This window comes from Lissotriton vulgaris, chromosome 6 (genome assembly GCF_964263255.1).
Source record: "Lissotriton vulgaris chromosome 6, aLisVul1.2, whole genome shotgun sequence".
Lineage (NCBI taxonomy): Eukaryota > Metazoa > Chordata > Amphibia > Caudata > Salamandridae > Lissotriton > Lissotriton vulgaris.
The window spans coordinates 1,866,738,417-1,866,753,994 of record NC_141694.1 but is presented as its reverse complement, the minus strand read 5'-3'; positions in this window follow the sequence as shown (position 1 = coordinate 1,866,753,994).

Sequence of the window (15,578 nt, the reverse complement as noted above, 5' to 3'; positions counted from 1 at the left end):
GCTGAGGCAAAGGAGGGTGTCAGTCGGGGGGGGGAGCAATGGTGCAGTTTTCACTTTCATGTCTAAGTGTTAAAATCTGGTTTGCATGTCAACATAATCGGCGCCACCTTGTCCCCACTCAGGCACGTACGCTCTAGCAAGCAGCAGCCATTTTGAAAGCGCTATGGCCCCTCTGCCCCTCGCTGGTCCCCAGCGCGTCTCCCTGGCGCTACGAACACCCCCCCTCTCTGACCTCCCCCGTTCTCTCTGTGGAAAATTAATCCGTATTGATAAACATTGTCTGCGCCATCTTGCCTTTTTTCCAATGCCACACTTTTGTCGTGCACGGCAGCCATTTTAGATGCCTTGACCAGACCCACTCTCTGCACGCCGCCGATCCTCAGCACGGCTCCCCACCCTCGCAAGCATCTCCCCCATGCACTGGTCACCCCTGATAACGATCCTGTATTGTGATTGGGGAGGGGATTCTCACTGTAAGGGTGTGTGGGACCGAGCCTGAAGGGATGCCTTTCTGTACATCTGAGATGCATTCCCTTGTGTTTCGGCAATGGTAGTCTGTTCATTACATAGATCGCCCGAGGGCGGTAGTACAGACCACGCGTAGGAAAGGGTCAAAAGCCAGGGGTATAGGAGTATGTAACAAGCGAGCCATTTAATTGAAAAAACTAAACGTGACAAACGGTTGCAGGATCAGTGAAGGTTGATTTTTTAATTGAAAGTATAACAGGATCAGTTACAATAAAATCGTCCATACGCACACCATGGGCGAGTATCATGGGTAACATTACTTCGAAGCTTTATTCATACAATAAACAATAATGAAAAATCGACATCAATAGGGTTGTCCGTATTCCCAGTCAGTACCCTTCCCCGCCCGCCATGTGCACAAAGACCGCATACATCCCCCATAACGTCAAGGCTAAGTAACTAGAACGTCATAAGGAGTTGCAAGTCGCTCCCATACTGCCGCCATTTTGGTTGAGGCCAGGCAGGTCCAGAGTATAGTTCAATGTCTCCAATAAGTAGCGGCAGGACCAGAATCCCTTTCGGCAGTTCTGGCTTCGTCATTACGAGCACTAGAAAACAAGACATTCTGGGCAATACCACCCTTGACGCAGCCCTTTATTCTACAAGATAGTGTCTTTCAAAAGCCAGGGGTATAGGAGTATGTAACAAGCGAGCCATTTAATTGAAAAAACTAAACGTGACAAACGGTTGCAAGATCAGTGAAGGTTGATTTTTTAATTGAAAGTATAACAGGATCAGTTACAATAAAATCGTCCATACGCACACCATGGGCGAGTATCATGGGTAACATTACTTCGAAGCTTTATTAATACAATAATCAATAATGAAAAATCGACATCAATAGGGTTGTCCGTATTCCCAGTCAGTACCCTTCCCCGCCCGCCATGTGCACAAAGACCGCATACATCCCCCATAATGTCAAGGCTAAGTAACTAGAACGTCATAAGGAGTTGCAAGTAGCTCCCATACTGGCGCCATTTTGGTCGAGGCCAGGCAGGTCCAGAGTATAGTTCAATGTCTCAAATAAGTAGTGGCAGGACCAGAATCCCTTTTGGCAGTACTGGCTTCGTCATTACGAGCACTAGAAAACAAGACATTCTGGGCAATACCACCCTTGACGCAGCTCTTTATGCTACAAGATGGTGTCTTCCATTCAGAAAATATTGTTGGTAGCATTTTGAAAGGAAAGATAAACGGACGTTCTCCTAGTGAGTCTCACATTGTTACATTTATGAAGAATGTTGAAGAGTAGTATGTTGAAAATCTGAAGCCATTGTTCTACAAACTCTCAACCAGCCTTGGATGGAAAAATCCTGAAGAATGTACAAACTGAAAACCAGTTTTTGTCTGCATAGCATCAGCAGCAACACTTGAGTCAGCTTTGTGTGAAGCCGCCATCTTGATTCAATCAATACCGTCCCCCTGCACACATTCAGGGACCTGGTCGTGTCTTCAGGTCAAACGGATTGTGGGACAAGGTGCAGAAAGGAAGAGGAAAAAAGTTCCGCCGGACCCCGGGAGCCGGCCGCCTATGTCGGGGGCGATCTTAGGCCACACCAGGGCAACAAGACTTGGGGAGGGGTCAGGAGCCAAGCGCCCCCTCCCAGTCCGCGCCACCACACCGTATGTTGAAAATCTGAAGCCATCGTTCTACAAACTCTCAACCAGCCTTGGATGGAAAAATCCTGAAGAATGTACAAACTGAAAACCAGTTTTTGTCTGCATAGCATCAGCAGCAACACTTGAGTCAGCTTTGTGTGAAGCCGCCATCTTGATTCAATCAATACCGTCCCCCTGCACACATTCAGGGACCTGGTCGTGTCTTCAGGTCAAACGGATTGTGGGACAAGATGCAGAAAGGAAGAGGAAAAAAGTTCAGCCGGACCCCGGGACCCGGCCGCCTATGTCGGGGGCGATCTTAGGCCACACCAGGGCAACAAGACTTGGGGAGGGGGCAGGAGCCAAGTGCCCCCTCCCAGTCCGCGCCACCACACCGCCCCTCGGGGGCCTCCGTCATGCGGTTCAGGGAGGCACCGCAGGCAGCGGTTCTTCAGATCAGTGGCTCTCACCGGCAAGGCTCCCCTCTGTCAGCAGCAATCGTTGGCGCTGTGGTTGCGGCCGGAGGCCCCGCCTAGTCAACGCCCCGGCCTCTCCATGTCGTAGGCCGCAAGAGTGGGCGCAATTCAGCTGTCCGAGCGAGACTTGGGGAGGGGGCAGGAGCCAAGCGCCCCCTCCCAGTCCGCGCCACCACACCGCCCCTCGGGGGCCTCCGTCAAGCTCTTCAGGGAGGCACCGCAGGCAGCGGTTCTTCAGATCAGTGGCTCTCACCGGCAAGGCTCCCCTCCGTCAGCAGCAATTGTTGGCGCTGTGGTTCCATGAACCTACACTCACCTATGAAAATCTTACTATTGATGCTTGACTGAGGCCAAGGCTGTGTAAGGTGATGTACCTCTGGGGAGATGATGTTACGTTTAAACGTAGCCCCTGAGTGCTTAGTTCGCTTCTGTTCTCTGTCACTGTTGTTGATTTTGAGCCCCAAATACAAAGGCTTGTTGTTGCTTGTGAATCCCCAAGTGTATATTTGCCCATACTGATCCATAACGCCCCGGCCTCTCCATGTCGTATGCCGCAAGAGTGGGCGGAACTCAGTTGGCCGAGCGAGACTTGGGGAGGGGGCAGGAGCCAAGTGCCCCCTCCCAGTCCGCGCCACCACACCGCTCCTCGGGGGCCTCCGTCAAGCTCTTCAGGGAGGCACCGCAGGCAGCTGTTCTTCAGATCAGTGGCTCTCACCGGCAAGGCTCCCCTCCGTCAGCAGCAATTGTTGGCGCTGTGGTTGCGGCCGGAGGCCCCGCCTAGTCAACGCCCCGGCCTCTCCATGTCGTAGGCCGCAAGAGTGGGCGCTATTCAGCTGTCCGAGCGAGACTTGGGGAGGGGGCAGGAGCCAAGCGCACCCTCCCAGTCCGCGCCACCACACCGCCCCTCGGGGGCCTCTGTCAAGCGGCTCAGGGAGGCACCGCAGGCAGCGGTTCTTCAGATCACAACAGAGTCTCATGCTTGATCGATTGAGCTGGCCGAATCAGGCAACAAGAAGGTGTGGGGGGGGCACCTCTTGCTCAACCACTACCTGAGGAGGTGGCACTCTCTTCCTAGGAGGTGGTGGTGGTGGTGGGGATGCACCAGCTGAAGCTACAACACTTGCTATTGCTAAGTGATGAAAAAAGGTCTTCCTCTCACAAAGATGAAAGTCAGAGTGAGGAAACAAGGAGGGGTTTTCATCATTTGGGACAAAAAATATTTCTAAACCAATGAAAAGTGTTATTTTTAGGTCACATGACCTAGCCTTACATCATTAGGAACCCAAAAGTGAAATGAACCAATGAAAAGTTTTATTAACAAGTCACATGACCTGTTATGCTTACGTTACGCGTTCCGCGCCGCGCCCCGGATCGCTTCCGGGAAGCTGCGCTTCGCGCCTCGCGCACCGGAGCACTTCCGGGTGCGCTAACGCGGCGCGTCATATGACGCATTACGCGACAATGCAGGTCCAGAATATAGTCAAAATGTCTCCACCAACCAGCGGTCGGAACACAACCCCTTTCAGCAGTCCAAAAAGTTCTGTTAAATGACAACAGAAGGGACAGGCAACAAGAACCATCAGTCAAAGAGGGGAGGGCAAGTTCTTCTCTACCGGGTCACGTTGGGGCTCCACCGGAACTGATCGAATTGGTAGTCTACAGTGTTTCTGGATGTTTCAGACTGAAGCTGGCGTCAGCATGAGAGCACCCCGTGGCTACGTCGTGGCCAGTACGCGAGCAATCATGGCAGTCGCTCCCCACCGGAAGTCTGCGGGAGTCGGGGGCCCCGGTGACTCTTGTAGAATCTTCAAGGCTGAGGGGACGCTTTTGGGAATGGGGCCCATGCCCTAGCAGTCAAGCGTCCGAGTACCAGGGTTGCCCAGAACCATCCTTGCAGGCCAGGCCCAAGTCTGTGGAGCCGACCGCCATTTCGTGAGCTCCGTGGCAGCCGCCTGTCGCTGTACCGCAAGATTGGGTGCAATTCCGTTGGATGGCGGGTGAGACACTGTAATAGCAAGAGCAGGCGCAATTCAGCTGGCCGAGCGAGGCACTGTGTCGCAAGAGCGGGCGCAAGTCAGCTGGTCGAGTGAAGCGCTGGGGTGTAGCTGAGAAACCTCCACCTGGGGAGGTGGGGGAGGCTCGTTCGCGCCGCCTCTCCCTTCTAGTGCACCCCACGCCGTCTCCTGGCGCAGGTATATGTGATGGTCGGATCAGGGCACCGCAGGACGTGTCTTCAGGTCAAACGGATTGTGGGACAAGGTCCAGAATGGAATAGTCACCAAAAGGCAAAAAGTTCCGCCTGACCCCGGGAGCCGGCCGCCTATGTCGGGAGCGATCTCAGGCCACACCAGGGCAACAAGACTTGGGGAGGGGGCAGGAGCCAAGCGCCCCCTCCGAGTCTGCGCCACCACACCGCCTCTCGGGGGCCTCCGTCAAGCGGCTCAGGGAGGCACCGCAGGCAGCGGTTCTTCAGATCAGTGGCTCAAAACCGGCAAGGCTCCCCTCCGTCAGCAGCGATCGTTGGCGTTGTGGTTGCGGCCGGAGGCCTTGTAGGCTGCAGAGTAGTCGGGGAGAAATCCCGGGAACGGCGGCATGCATTTGGATAGATGTTGCAGCAGGCTGCCATGTAAATAGTTATTTATTAAAACGTTTTACCCTGTTACTTTGTTGGTGTGTTGTATATATTTATAATATTTGCATAGGGTTTGTCGTTATTTTGGGCGGGGTGGGTGGCGGAGCCGAGCTGTCTTGCAGCCATCATGGTGTCGAGCTCAGTTCCTCTCACTAGTTTCGTATTTCTCATGAGGGGTTGTTCCTAATGTTTCTATTTTAGCGAGGTCAAAAAGAGATCCCGTTAGTGGCCTACTGATTTTGCTTGATTCCTTTTGTTTTTTTAACGATTTTTCACTATCTGCAAAGACTAAACAGAGTATTGCGACTCTGTGCTTGTTTGTAAATAGAGAATGAACCAAAGAGAACCAATTCTAAAACAGTAAATGCTTGGATAACAATCAATCAAATGGAGAGGGAAGTAGGCACGACGCATTACAACGGGGGCAAAGGCCTGCGTTCCCTACCCTTCACTATCTGCAAAGAGAGAATACTCCTAAAAGAAAAGAGGGGGGGGGCAGCGTTCAAAGCACATCAGCGTGCATAAACACAAAAATGTTTTTACCTACCACGTACTTCACATTTTAAAGCTTTTGATATTTGCTATTAAAAAACCATTGAAATTCACTGAAAAAACCATAGGTTATAGACCATATATAGTTAGGAATTAGCATTTACAAAACCTTGAAAATTCACTGAAAAAACCATGGGTTATAGACCATATATAGTTAGGAATTAGCATTTACAAAACCTTATTTTACTCGCACAACACCATTGAAATTTGCATATATAGTTAGTTGCAGTAACTATATATCGCGCACCCGCAATCCACTGCTGATGATGTCACATATTACATCATTCATGACATGGTCAGTGACATCTCAAATGACATCACTGATGACATCACTTTGGACATCTCATTTGACATTACTGATCACATCACTGATGACATCCTTCATGTGATAATACGATGAACCTCTTCAGACTCTAATATAACCTTAGATACACTCAGTGTAAACAGACACTCACAGACTGTCACTCATCCATGAAGGTACACACACACCTAGTCAGTCATGCAAAGAATCAATCCCACCTCCATTTTCTCAACTATACAGTTATACACACCTTACTTATTCAAACATATACTAACACATATTTACTCTCTTATACAATCCCGGATACAAGTTCACAATGATCCATACAGCCACTCACACATTCACTGGCTCTTATGCACAGTTATTTATATATGTCAACTCTCAAATGTACTGTGTTTTACATATGTACTTACTTTGACATGTAGCACTGAGATATCCATTTACTCACCAGTACACTTATGCACACAGTCAACCGCCCATACAGCTGTTTCCACATGCTCTTTTGAACCCATACATCTAGAGAATCAACTGCTCACACATCTATGCACAGAGTCATACACCTCCCAGCCACCCACACACACACTCAGTCTCCCATACAAATACTTGGGCAACCAATCAATAACCCATATAGTTACTCATATAGCTACTGATCAACACATGCAGCAGTTTACAGAACAACAGATATAATGATGCACAAATTAAGACAGTTTAGTCACTAACCCATGCACTCAGTGAGACACATTTAATCACTCACTCATACAGTCAGTCATGCACCTACTAAATCCTTCATCCAGACACTTATAAATCCACTCATTCTTCAATATGTAAGACATATTTTAACTTTACAGAAACATACAGTCACTGGATGTTGTCATCAGTGATGTCATCAGTGATGTCATTTGAGATGTCACTGACCATGTCATGAATGATGTAATATGTGACATCATCAGCAGTGGATTGCGGGTGCGCGATATATAGTTACTGCAACTAACTATATATGCGAATTTCAATGGTTTTGTGCGAGTAAAATAGGTTTTGTAAATGCTAATTCCTAACTATATATGGTCTATAACCCATGGTTTTTTCAGTGAATTTTCAAGGTTTTGTAAATGCTAATTCCTAACTATATATGGTCTATAACCTATGTTTTTTTCAGTGAATATATATATATATATATATATATATATATATATATACTTATATATTACCTACTGGCGGTCGCCAGTAGGTATATATAGTTAGTATTTTTTTGAATAAGGATTTCTGAAAATTCTATGTTGAATAACTTTGGCGTTGATGGACGGAATTGGCTGAAATTTTCAGGAAAATGGCACATTTTGTTTCTGAGCGTCCCCTGAAAGTTTGGGGGGGGTTTTGTCAAGCGGGGGCCGAGAAAAAAAGGGGGTCCCAAAACGTGTTTTTAACATTGAGTTTTCCATAGGGCGGTTGGACTCACTTTTAGCTCGAACGGCTGAATGGATTTCCACAAAACTTGGCAAAATTGTAGGGACTGGTAGCCCGATGTGCCTTTGCTATGTCTCAAGATATATGCTCCAGTGGTTTTTACGAAAATTAACTTTGAAAAATATATATTGGGCTACATTGGGCTTTATATATGTTAGAGCCCAAATGTAGCCCAATGTAGCCCAATGTAGCCCAATGTAGCCCAAAGATGGCCACCAGAGACAAAAAAAAACAAATGTAGCCCAAATATCAGCCAGATGTAGCCCAACTATAGCCCAGTGACAGAATGTCCCAGAGTGTTCTAAAGAACAACTAGAGCGCTAACAGTCTTACTTATGACAAAAGTATTGCACACCTGAAGTCATCTTGATTGGAATAAAGTGTTAACACTTAAAACATTTAATTTGCAAAGGAACAAAATGAGGGGGTTCATTTTGCCATAGAAATTATGATTAGTGCTGAAGAAAGAAAAATTAGGGCACATTTTGAGTGACTTCTCAAATCCTCTTATATTTCATTAAAAAAAATCTGATATGCAGTCTCCCAAGATGGCCACCAGAGACAAAAGAGCCCAAATGTAGCCCAAATATCAGCCAGATGTAGCCCAACTATAGCCCAATGACAGAATGTCCCAGAGTGTTCTAAAGAACAACTAGAACGCTAACAGTCTTACTTATGACAAAAGTATGGCACACCTGAAGTCATCTTGATTGGAATAAAGTGGTAACACTTAATACATTTAATTTGAAAAGGAACAAAATGAGGGGTTTCATTTTGCCATAGAAATGTTATATATATATATATATATTCACTGAAAAAACCATAGGTTATAGACCATATATAGTTAGGAATTAGCATTTACAAAACCTTAATTTACTCGCACAAAACCATAGAAATTCGCATATATAGTTAGTTGCAATAACTATATATCGCGCACCCGCAATCCACTGCTGATGATGTCACATATTACATCATTCATGACATAGTCAGTGACATCACTGATGACATCACTGATGACATCTCAAATGACATCACTGATGACATCATTCATGTGATAATACGATGAACCTCTTCAGACTCTAATATAACCTTAGATACACTCAGTGTAAACAGACACTTACAGACTGTCACTCATCCATGGAGTTACTCACACACCTAGTCAGTCATGCAAAGAATCAATCACACCTCCATTTCCTCAACTATACAGTTATACACACCTTACTTATTCAAACATATTCGAACACATATTTACTCTCTTATACAATCACTGATACAAGTTCACAATGATCCATACAGCCACTCACACATTCACTGGCTCTTATGCACAGTAATTTATATATGTCAACTCTCACATGTACTGTGTTTTACATATGTACTTACTTTGACATGTAGCACTGAGATATCCATTCCCTCACCAATACACTCATGCACACAGTCAACCGCCCATACAGCTGTTTCCACATGCACTTTTGAACCCATACATCTAGTGAATCAACTGCTCACACATCTATGCACAGAGTCACACACCTCCCAGACACCCACACACACACACGCTCACTCTCCCATACAAATACTTGGGCAACCAATCAATAACCCATATAGTTACTCATATCGCTACTGAGCAACACATGCAGCAGTTTACAGAACAACAGATATAATGATGCACAAATTAAGACAGTTTGGTCACTAACCTATGCACTCAGTGAGACACATTTAATCACTCTCTCATACAGTCAGTCATGCACCTACTAAATCCTTCATCCAGACACTTATACATCCACTCATTCTTCAATATGTAAGACATATTTTAACTTTACAGAAACATACAGTCACTGGATGATGTCATCAGTGATGTCATCAGTGATGTCACTGACCATGTCATGAATGATGTAATATGTGACATCATCAGCAGTGGATTGCGGGTGCGCGATATAGTTATTGCAACTAACTATATATGCGAATTTCTATGGTTTTGTGCGAGTAAATTAAGGTTTTGTAAATGCTAATTCCTAACTATATATGGTCTATAACCTATGGTTTTTTCAGTGAATTTCAATGGTTTTTTAATAGCAAATATGAAAAGCTGTAAAATGTCAAGTATGTGGTAGGTAAAAACATTTTCGTATTTATGCACGATGATGTGCTTTGAACACTGCCCCCCCCCCCTCTCCTCTTTATTTTAAAAATTGGAAGAAACAAAAAGTATTCCCTTCCATAAATAACCCAAGACTTTTATTTTGTTATGGCAAGGGAACGAAATAGAGAATAAACTACAGTTGGTCACCATGGGGTTTAAAGAAGGGATGGTTCTTCACCAGATTAGATATTTACCCAGACCCTCATTCTCCAATGTGATGAACTAGGCTAAAATTCTTCTGGTGCCTGCACCCTGTCACAGAATATCACCCTAAAACATGGAATCTCCCAAGCACCAGATTGAGTTGAACCCCACAGTAAGCCTTATTTCTTCAGGGCCTCAGAATTTCTTTTGCTTTGCTCATGGAAATTGTGGGATATAGGAGAGATAAGGTGTCACCATTAAGAAAGGGTAGTATTTAAATTTGCATATCAATTATGTTAAACCTTTTAGACATATGATATGCTAGCTTGAACTTATGCTTTACATTTGAAGCCGAATTCAACAGCTTAAGTAAGTAGGTTTTCGTAGTTGTAACTTTAAAGGGTGATCTAGCAAGCTCAACCAGAGGGTACCCCTAATAAAGAAGACATATGTAAAATACGAAGTAATCACTGTATCCTGTTAAACAGAAACCTTAGCATGAAACACACTTGAAAAGGAAGGGAAAGAAATCGAACAAAATCAGTAGGCCACTGATGAGTTTTTGACTTCGCTAGAAATAAGAAACATGAAAGTGGTGAGAGAAGCCAAGCTTGACGTTACGGCAGCCACGAGGTAGCTAGGCTCCGCCACCCCCCCACTGCTCCAAGCATGTCTGTCCCACCGCCCGCCACGCCCAATAACGGTAACATGAAATAGATACAAATCAGCAGATACCTACCCCCATTCCGGAAACTCCCGAAGTGCAACAGGTTCGCGGCTACGCCCATCCAGAAGACGAGGCCTTCGGCACGTGTAGGGCGAGTCCTGCTGGCAGCCGTCGGCCGGGGAGGTCGTCGCGTAAGGTGGGCCAGGAGAGGAGCTGAGGCCAACGGGATCCCTTGTCCCATCCTCTTCTTTTTTCAATAATGGCTGCGACAACGGGGGGGGGATGTCTTGCACATGCCACCGACCCCCCCTCCCCTCGTATCTCCTGGTCTGGCCCCGGCTTGGTATGAGCTCCCCGTTCGGCCCTGAAGTGGCGCCCTGCAGGCCACGGGGGGGGATGTCTTGCCTCTGCCTCCGACCCCCCCTCCTCTTCTTCTTTCTTCAATAATGGCTGCGACAACGGGGGGGATGTCTTGCCTCTGCCTCCGAACCCCCCCTCTTCTTCTTTCTTCAATAATGGCTGCGACAACGGGGGGGATGTCTTGCACATGCCACCGACCCCCCCCCTCCCCTCGTATCTCCTGGTCTGGCCCCGGCTTGGTATGAGCTCCCCGTTCGGCCCTGAAGCGGTGCCCTGCAGGCCACGGGGGGGGGGATGTCTTGCCTCTGCCTCCGACCCCCCCACCCTCTTCTTCTTTCTTCAATAATGGCTGCGACAACGGGGGGGATGTCTTGCCTCTGCCTCCGACCCCCCCCCTCTTATCGCCTGGTCCGGACATCACGGATATCAACGCCAGGTGTCGGCGTGGGGTGCGCTGGGAGGGAGAGGCGGCGCGAACGAGCCTCTCCCACCCCCCCAGGTGGGGGCCCCTCAGCTGCACCCCCAACGCTCCACTCACCCAACAAAAGGTCTCGTCCACTATTGTGAGGCAATGATGCTCCGCTCACCCAGCGGGGGTCTCGTCCACTGTTGCGGTGCAACGGCGCTTCTGAGTTCAGCTAGAAAATGAGTCCTGCGTCCAAAAACGTTCTCCTCGACTTTGAAGATTCTATAAGAGCCACAGGGGCCCCTGACCCCCGCAGACACCCCCGATGGGGAATGACTGCCATAATCACCCACGGAACGACCACGACGTAGCCGCGGGACGTCGGCGCGCTCATGCCGGCGCCGGCCTCAGTCTTGAAATGACCAAAATCCTGCAAGACTACCAACTTGATCAGTTCCGGTGGGACACCAGTATGACCCGGTAGGAGAGATTGTTGCCTCCCACCCCACTTTCACTGATGGTTCATGTCGCCAGTCCCCTCTGCTACCCTTCAACGAAAACTTTTGGACTGCCGAAAAAGGTCCCGGTCCAACCACGAGTTGATGGAGACATTTTGACTATACTTGGACCTTCCTGACCTCACCCAAAATGGCACCGGTACAAATGAAACTCTCAACTCCTTGTTGTGCCCCGATTGCTCAGCCTTGATATCATGAGATATGTATGCAGTTTTTAGCACATGAATTGATATGGGATAAGACTGATTATATGTTCGGACAATGAATTGATCCGGGATGGGTATTGATTATACGTTCGAACAATGAATTGACATGGGACGGGTACTGATTACACGTTCGAACAATGAATTGATATTAAGTTCTAATGCATCATTGATTACTGTATTTATTGAAGGTTCGAATTGTCGACACTTTTGGTACTTGCTCACAATGAATTATCGATATGATTTTGTTGCACTTGTCGCACTTTTTACTATGAAATCAACGACCACTTACTCTGTTATGTTTTCCACAAATAAATACTCCTCCCCCCCCCATTTACAGTTCCAGCCTGCTCCGTGGCCGGCCCACGGGGTTGTAGGCCCGTATTTGTGCACCAACATTTTTATTAAATGTTTTTGAAAAAGCAAACGTAGTTGTAACGCGTAGATTGGTAAGTTTCGAATAAATGGCCATTGTTTCCGATATAAAAAAAAATAAGCAGGTGAAATGAAGCAGCTCGATTAGTTAAGGGTTACAAAGTATAGTACGCAGAAACATTGCAAATATGAATGGTCCAGGTTTGTTGTATGTGTTTTTCATTTTTGTACAGCATAAAGCAATCAATAAAGATCCTGGTATTTAGCCTCTACTTTATATGCTACCTGTATCAGGGAAGTTGTTTTAAATGCCCCTAAGCCACCCCGAAGGAATGTCACCTGGCCCCCCTAGTACGAACGAAAACGACCCCGTACCACTGTAGGTTATCTCTCTTCCTCAAAGGAGAGCACGAGCTCGCCCCCACTTTACACCGACTGCCCTTTGTTTTGACCCTCCCCTGCACACAATCCGTAATGCCACACTTGGGCGACCTATGCTATCCACAGGCCTCCGATAATTATCTCTCCCACATTACCGGTCCCCCCTGGGCTTAAACGCCGAGATGGTAGGGACACACTTAACACTAATGACTTAACAAAGATATTGTCTGTCTATGAAGCAGCTGTCATGTTCACAGAATTGACAAAGAAGTGTGCAGACACCAATGCTATTAAGAAACACAAGGAAATCCCTAACGCATCAGCATTCTCGGAAGAGGTTGACACAGATGACATCTTAAGGAACAAAGAAAGACAAATTAAGGATGACGAAGTTATCACTTTAGTTTTTTCATCAGCTAGCGACAGCAACAAACACATTGTAATGGAGATTAGAGAGGCTACGGATGGGTGAATAAATTATCAAAAAAAATGGCGACTCCCCCCTTTAGCAGATTAGCTAAATCTTTGCGTAATTTGGGCATAAAAGTTATATTATTGTTGTTGTTGTTGTTATGGTTATAGTTCTGGTTAATTTCCATTCAGAGTGTCCTACACAGCACCACTCTACGTAAACACTACTTTATGTAAAACCTGGGACATAGCACTCATTGAAATGTTTGTGATCTTTCCTGTTAAGTTGCATCATAAGTTATTTTAACCATTCCATATAAAGTCATCCATAAAAATGAACACACAGACACAAATAACATGTGTATCCAAAAACAAAATACAGATTTTGGCCTTAAATATTGCCTCTAGTTTTCAAAGGCAAATTTCTGTGGAAAACATGCACATTAAGGGTTGCCTTTCCTTAAACCTTTGTTTTAAAAAAAAAATTGGAGCAAACAAAAAGTCTTCCCTTCCATAAATAACCCAAGACTTTTATTTTGTTATGGCAAGGGAACGAAATAGAGAATAAACTATAGTTGGTCATCATGGGGTTTAAAGAAGGGATGGTTCTTCACCTGGGTGCCGTCCACAACTCAGCACGTTGTGCTGCCTTGGAACTATTCGCACAACAGACCGCTACTGACCATTGTTGCTTCTGTTTTAATAAAATTTTTTTAAGGTGTTTACTATTTTTGTTGCGATGTATATATTTATAAGTTATTAAAGTGTTATAAACCTACTACTTTGTTGGAGTGCTATATATTTTTAATGTGACACATAATTGTGAAGACTTTGATGTACAAAATGGCATCCCTGGAATCTTCCGCTTCAGGCTCGGTCCCACACACCCTTACAGTGAGAATCCCCTCCCCAATCACAATACAGGATCGTTATCAGATAGTAGGAACGCGTGTGGTGTGACGGATCTCATGGGGTGGGGGCCTTGATCTACTGTAACTCCTTTGAAGAGGGGTGATTCTTTACAGTTGGGGCCATAAACTACATCCGCAGGGCTAGGTGATAGCCTGAGACCGGCCTGGACAATCGGACACAGAGGAAAAGGAGTGTCAGAGGGTGCGGTAGTGAATAGGGTGAAAGGGTGGTGTCGGGCGGGCACAGGGTGTGATTCTCAGGGAAGAGCAGCGCAGATGGGGGGAGGTTTATGGCCCATGCATAAGACAGAGAGCGGGGGTGACCAGTGCGTGGGGGAGATGCTTGCGAGGGTGGGGAGCCATGCTAAGGATCGGCGGCGTGCAGAGAGTGGTTCTGGTCAAGGCATCTAAAATGACTGCCGTGCACGACAAAAGTGTGGCATTGGAAAAAAAGCAAGATGGCGCAGACAAGGTTTATCAATACGGATTAATTTATAACAATTATTTTTAACAATATATTTACTCGCAGTGTCAAAATGGCGGTCAACACTTCCTGATTTCCTTCGAATCGAACGTTAACAGACGTCACGCAGCAACAAAAAAAAAAAAAACGCTCACGCGCAGCCGCTGGAAGACAAGTATCAACATATATGAGCCTCCTCAACCACCCTCAGAAAACATAGGGGGTCAGGATACGTCTCCCGTACCCCCTTATACCCATTTCACACATTATTTTTCCTCCATCTTGTAATTTAATTAAATCGAAACACAAAATGGCGAATTCCCGTTTCGCTACCAGATCGTGACCCGGTTCGCGAACCGGGAAGCGCTTCTACCGCGAAAAATCAAATTTTTTTTATTTGCCCCACGGGACCCTTTAATAACCCCAACATCATTCCTAGGGGGTCAAGAGGGGTCTACCTTGCCCCCTTTCATTAAATTCCCCCTTCGTTTTTCTCCTCCTCTTGTCTCTCGATCCTACCAAGAGACAAGATGTCGGCCGCACCGGACTGTTTAGAATGTTGACAGACGCCGGAGAGCCAATCAGCTTCACTTCGCAAAGCTCCGTTACGCGAAAAGTACGCGATCTGGAGCGCTATCCGGGACGCTGTCACAGATATATCTGTTTTTTTAAACGTTAATTTCTCAAAATCCACTGGAGCACATATATTGAGACCCAGCAAAGGCACATCGGGCTAACAGTCCCTACAATTTTGCCAAGTTTCGTGTAAATCCATTCAGCCGTTCGAGCTAAAAGTGAGGCCAAACGCCCTATGGAAAAATGAATGGGAAAAACGCGTTTTGGGACCCCCCTTTTTTCTCGGCCCCCCCTTGACGAAACCCCCCCAAATTTTCAGGGGCTGATCAGAAACAAAATGTGCCATTTTCCTGGGAATTTCAGCTGATTCCGTCCACAAACGCCAAAGTTATTAGACATAGAATTTTCAAAAGTCCCATAGAGAAAAAATCCTAACTATATGTACCTACTGGCGACCGCCAGTAGGTAATATAT